Here is a 6676-nt window from a genome sequence, read left to right as displayed (position 1 = left end):
AATACACTTATTTCAAAAAAAAAAAATCATATGTCTCATTAAGTACTAGGGTCACATTGATTAGAGATATAAAAGAGTATGAATAAAAAATTATCATACTCAATAATGCTCTGGCACTAGAGTTTGGCCACCAGACTGGACAAATGATTCGTCGCATGGTTTTTTTAACCAGTTGACGTTTGTCAGCCAATTGACGTTATGATGCTGTTAGCCGGTTGATGTGCTCTTTTAAGCATTACTGATGAACAGTTGCTTTAAAGATTAGCCAACCGGCTGGACAAATGATTCGTCGCATGGTTTTTCTAACCAGTTGACGTTTGTCTGCCAATTGACGTTATGATGCTGCTAGCCAGTTGAAGTTGTGCACTCTTAAGCATTACTGATGAACAGCTGCTTTAAAGATTAGCCAACCGGCTGGACAAATGATTTGTCACATGATTTTTCTAACCAGTTGATGTTTGTCAGCCAGTTGACGTTTGTCTGCCAATTGACGTTGTGATGCTGCTAACCAGTTGATGTTTGTTAGCCAATTGACGTCATCCACTCCTAAGCATTACTGATAAATAGTTGCTTTAGAGGTAAGCCAAAATGCTGGACAAATAGTTCATCGCATGGATCTTCTACGTGCATAAAGCTTGTGTATCACGATTCTTTTAGCCAGTTGACGTTTGTCAGCCAATTGACGTCATCCACTCCTAAAGCATTACTGATAAACAGTTACTTTAGAGGTTAGCCAACTAGCTGGACAAATAGCTCGTCGCATGGATCTTCTACGTACATAAAGCTTGCGTACTGCGATTCTTTTAACCAGTTGACATCATCCACTTGCTTAAGAGGTTAGCCAACTAGTTGGACAAATAGTTCGTCGCATGGATCCTCTACGTGCATAAAGCTTGCGTACTGCGATTATTTTAACCAGTTGACGTTTGTCAGCCAGTTGATGTCATCCACTCTTAAAAAATTACTGATAAATAGTTGTTTTAGAGGTCAGCCAACTAGCTTGACAAATAGTTCGTCGCATGGATCTTCTACGTGTATAAAGCTTGCTTACCGCGATTCTTTTAGCCAGTTGACGTTTGTCAACAAGTTGACGTTGTCATCTCCTAGGCACTACTGATGAACAGTTGCGCTAGAGATTGGCCAACTAGCTGGACAAATGGTTCGTCGCATGGTTCTTCTACATGTACATCGTTTATCAGGCAATACTTTTAACCATTCAACATTGGCCACCATTAAACAGATTAATAGATAAATGTTCTAAAAGTTGATTGATAAGGGTTATAAGTTCTTAATTTGTAATTCTGGTTACAATTCATAAGAAAGGAAATGCGAAGGTGACAAAGTTCAAAAAAAAAAATAGGGAAGGAAAAATTAAGGTCGGGCTGCAATCAAGTCAAAAGAATCAGATCTTTGTATCAATATATTGGTAATCCTGGATCTGTAAGAAAAAGAGAAGTTTCAATATTGATTCATTCATAAGTTATGAAAAAAAAAAGACCCAACAAGGAGAAGAGATAAAGTATAACAAAATAATCAAAGAAGGCAAAGGTTGAATTGAGTTTTTCTATCAGGTTGTAAACCATAGTGGATGATTATATCGTCCACATAAACTAGAACAACAAGAGTAGAATTTTTACCAAAGTGAATGAACATTGAGCTATCTATTCGAGAAGAGTTGAATCCCTATTGTAAGAGAGCAAATCTTAACATTGTGAACCAAGCCCTTAGTGCTTGTTTTAGGCCATACAAAGCTTTGTTTAGTCTGCATACTTTGGTTGGATGCTGAGAGTTTTTGAAACCTGGTGATTGGGCCATGAAGACTTGTTCCTCGAGTTCTCCATTCAAGAATGCATTGTGAACATCTAGTTGTCTTATTATCCAATTGAATCTAAGAGCTACTGTTAGAACAATGCGAATGGTGACTAGTTTAACAACAGGGCTGAATGTTTCAAAGTAGTCAAGCCCATGTGTTTGGTTAAACCCTTTTCCTACTAATCTGGCTTTGCATCCCTCTATACTTCCATTAGGTTTATACTTGAGTTCATAAACCCATTTATAACCTATGACATTAGAACCGAAAGGGAGATCAACTAGGTTCCAAGTATTGTTTTTGTGGAGAGCAGTTAACTCATTTTGCATCGCTACAATCCATATAGGATCCTTGAGTGCTTGTTTCAAGGTAAAGGGGTTTTATGGTCTTGACTGCTATTAGATTAAGAATCTGCTTCCTCTTTGTTATACCTCGCATAGCCTTAGTTGTCATTCTTGGAACTGGAGATGGTGCAGGAGCAGGAGTTTGTGCTCAACTCTACCATTCTGTGTTCAAGTGTAAGGACATGTGTTGAGTACCAACTGTTCTAAGGAAAAAAAGAAAAGCACGAAACACTCCCCCATTATCATATTGAAGACATTTAATTTTTGTTTCAAATTGATTTTCCACCTGCACCTTAAATTTCTTAAAAATAGGCAGAGCCTGATCCTTTGTTTGTAAAGGATAGAACCATGTATATCTTCAATAATCATCAACAAAGAGAATGAAATATTTACTCCCAAAGGTAGACTTAATAGGAGCTGGTCCCCATATATCAGTGTATATCAACTTTAGAGGCTTAGAAACACGAGAAGAAGATAATTGCAATGGTAATTTGTGGCTTTTTGCTAATTAACATGATGAACAAATCTGTGTCTTATCATTAGAACAAGAAATGTTACAAGCATTCATGATTCTGGTACAATATTAGAATGAGCATGGCCTAATCCATGATGCCAAAGCTGATTATTTCTAACAAAAGAAGAAATATTAGATATCTGTTCTTGACAATTATTAACAACAACATATGTTTTCTTTGAACAAAAAGTAGGGAACTTGTAGAGACCATTTTCAAGCTTGCCTTGAGCAAGAACCTTCTTCGTAAGTTGATCCTTCACAAAGAAAGAATGAATGTAAAACTCAATCAAAGCATTATTGTCTGAACAGAACTTAGCCACACTTATCAGATTCGTTGAGATGAAGGGAACATAAAAACCTTTCTAAGTTGGAAAGAATGAGAATTAGTGACTAAATCTTGATAACCAAAACTCGAAATAGATAGTCTCTTACAATTTTCAATGGTCACGCGATCTATTCCTATATAGCTGGTGACATTATTAAGACTAGCAGCATTTTGAGTGAGATGATAGCTAGCACCTAAGTCTAGAAACCAGCTTTCTTTTGGAGGAGTGTTAGTCGAAGCAACCATGGTAAGAATAGTACTTCGATTTCTAGGTGATTGAGGATTGTTAGTCTGTCATCCTTCAAATGAAATAGTATGACCAATTTTAGCACATAATTGGCACTGATGTCAATCATTCGAGCTAGAATTTCCTCTTTCATTTTATCCATTTCTGCCTCCTCGACCAAACCTCTATTGTAATAAGAACTGGTGTTAGTGCCTTGAGTAGTTCCTTGACTACGGCCACCATAGTAACTTTTCCTTCCACCACCTTTATTATTAGAAGGGGATACAAAACTAGTAGTCATTCCAGAAACATTTTCAATTGTGATTTGTTGTTCTAGGCGATTTTCAAAGGATAGCATCATGCTATGGACTACTTTAAGAGAGATCATGTCATCTCTTGTATTGAGAGCTGTAACAACAGTATTAAAGTCTGCACCAAGACCTTCTCGGAGATTCATAATCTGATCTTGATCAGATACAGATTCACCAATTGCTGCCAAGCTATCTACAACTCCTTTATTTTTCATGATATAGTCTATCATAGACATAAATCCCTTCTTTGTGTTTTATAATTCAAGCCTAAGTTGCATAATTCGTGTTCTTGAAGAAAAGGAGAAAATCTTTTCTAAAGCTACCTAGGTAGAGTGAGAAAAAGTGTGGCCAATGATCTGAGCCATGATACCTGGTGTTAGAGAAGAATAAATCCAACTGAGGATGGTGCGATCTTGTCTCCTCCAAGCAACAAAGGTAGGGTTGATTTCTCCAGAATTCAATTGCTTTTTTGGACAAATTGATGTTCCTTCGATGAAGTCTTCAAAGCCATTGACAAAGATAACATTGTCGATTTGTGATCTCCACAGCACATAGTTCGATCGATCGAGTTTCACTAGTAAGGTATGATTAGGCATCTAAATAGCAGGAATGGAGATCATTGTTGATCCTTGACCAGAGTCAATCGAATCTGATGAAGATGAAGGTTGAGAGCTAGTAGAAGACATGTTTGGACCTAGATAAAGTAGCGGAAAATGTGAGAAAAATGAGAGGAAAAAAAATCTCTACTTTGATACCAAGATAGAAAACTGAAGAATGTGTTTTCTAAAGCTCTAATCTCTTAACGAGAGATAGAGAAGAACTTGTATATATATATATCAGTAACCTTACAACAATTAGTCAGCTGTTACAATAGCTTTCATAACAAAATAACAAACTGACTTTACAATTATAACAAACCCTAACAGATTGGATTTGGCTAAGATTACATAGCTGTGACTATTGTGTAACTATTTATTCTTCTTGCTTCTCAATATGAAACACAAAAAGAGTTGCATCCAAACACTCGTTATGAAAAAGATTACATTTTTTTTCTTTTTTCATAACTTAGACTTTCAAAAGTTCAAAACTATCTTTTCAAGTTTGATATAAAAAGAAATATGGTGATTTACATGAATGCTTGAAATATATATATATTTTTTTCAAACTGATGGCATGGCTTGATACTAGTCTTCTACAATGACTAACAAAAATGACCAAACTACCCTTACACTCAATATCCACCCATAACAAATATTAAAAATAAAAATTCACGCTTAAGATTGTCCATCTTTCAATCTTCAAATCACGAGAATGACTGTCCAACATTATAATAGTTTGTTTTAACACCCCAACAATTTAGCCTTCATTTAAAACACTGGACAATCCAGCGAGTTGCTCAAATGCTGGACTGTCCAACGAATTAATTATTTTTTTTTTTAATTTTTGAAAAAATAAAATCTTTTTGTAAATATTAAAACATATAACTCTCTTTTAGTATCAAAATATATATTCCAAGTTTCCATTTTTATTTTTTCGTAATAACATGTAAATTATATACACCTAAGGTGGAGGGTTAAAATCGGCCTTACATACCTCAAATCTTGCCACAGATATCAAAAAAGGGCTTTGTTAACTTGTGCCCTAGGGGAACATTTTAAGATGCATTAGATACACATAGAAACGAACCTTTCAAAGTATTTTTGGTATAATTTCTTTTAGAATGCATTTTAGGTAAGAAAATAAATTTTGAAGGTGTATTTAATTTTTTTAGTGTATTTTGGGTAGGAAAATAAATTTTGAAGGTGAATTTAAAGCATGGTAACATATACCCATCAAAAAATATTCTTTTGCTGAAGCATTTAATGTGAGATCTATGTGACAAGATCTGTGAGGTGTAGGAGGTGAATTTTAGCCCACTTCCTAGAGTGTATATGATCTATTCTTTGATAAATTCTATTTTAACGATGTTAGAATGTTTTGAGTTCAAATTTATTTTAGAAGACCTTACTTAAGTATTGTTGGATTATAGAAATTTGGAAACATTAAAATCTTCATAATTTTTTTTAAAATGATAAAGATTTTAAATTTTCATAGGCTTTCTAGTTTTTTTGATCATGGAATTAAACACTAATTTTAAATTTATCTCCTTTCTTATTTACATTTTCATTGTTGAAAAGTGTGATATTTATTAAATTTTGTGTTTGTAGGTCAATTGAAGGATATCTTCATAAAAGCCTTCAAGATGATAGAGCTAAATTGGATGATCTGCACTGCAATCGTGAGGTCATTGGTCCAATCCCAGTTTATTAGCAAACGGAAGGTCAACAGGTACTACTCCTTTCATTCAAATTAAGCTGTTTGTATGGTTTTGCTGGTATGGTGGATGTTTTTTGAAACATTGTTTTCATTCTTATTTTCCTGTTACTTTCTTTTAATATTCTGTAATTGTACTTTAAAGCAGTTTTTTTTTTCTTTTTTAAAGTATTAGTTTATAATATTTCATTTGAAAATTCTTTTTTATTAGGTTTGGTTCTAGTTTTTGCAAACCTTGACATATATAAATATGTTACCACTGTTTTATAATTGATGATTTAGCCAATGACATATCTTTGTTGGAAGATTAAGACAATGGCCTATGAGCCCTCATTTTCAACCTCAAGCCAAAAACTTTTGATTTTTCTTCCAAAACTTGAGGATAAAGTTTTTTTTAACTCATTCAATACCTCATCTTCGACTATTTAGGGAAGCCCACTTGAAAACACAGGGTTATCTCAAGTATCCCAAAAAATGTAGTGAGATTCTTAGGGCATAACCCATGTATATGATTAGTTTCTGTATTATTATTTTAAGAAAGGAAATTGCTTGTTATTTTTGTTTTGCTAATGCGTCAAACTTATCTATGACAACACAACTTGTGCCTTTTTCCCTCGCTCAACCTTTAGTTAGTTATGCCAGTCCAGGTATGTTGGGACCTTTGGATCCACGATTAAATCCAACTTCATTAGAGGAATTTTAATGATCAAGATGACTCACCCAAGTCAACTTGATATCCTAAATGAGAGAATACATGAAATAGATAATTAAAACCAAACAAAGAATTTATTGGACCCGCTTAAACCCTAAACCTCAGACTTAATTCCTTTAGA

Source organism: Akebia trifoliata, chromosome 4 (genome assembly GCF_017979445.1).
Source record: "Akebia trifoliata isolate Shusen 1 chromosome 4, ASM1797944v1, whole genome shotgun sequence".
Lineage (NCBI taxonomy): Eukaryota > Viridiplantae > Streptophyta > Magnoliopsida > Ranunculales > Lardizabalaceae > Akebia > Akebia trifoliata.
Note: the sequence above shows the minus strand (reverse complement) of the source record.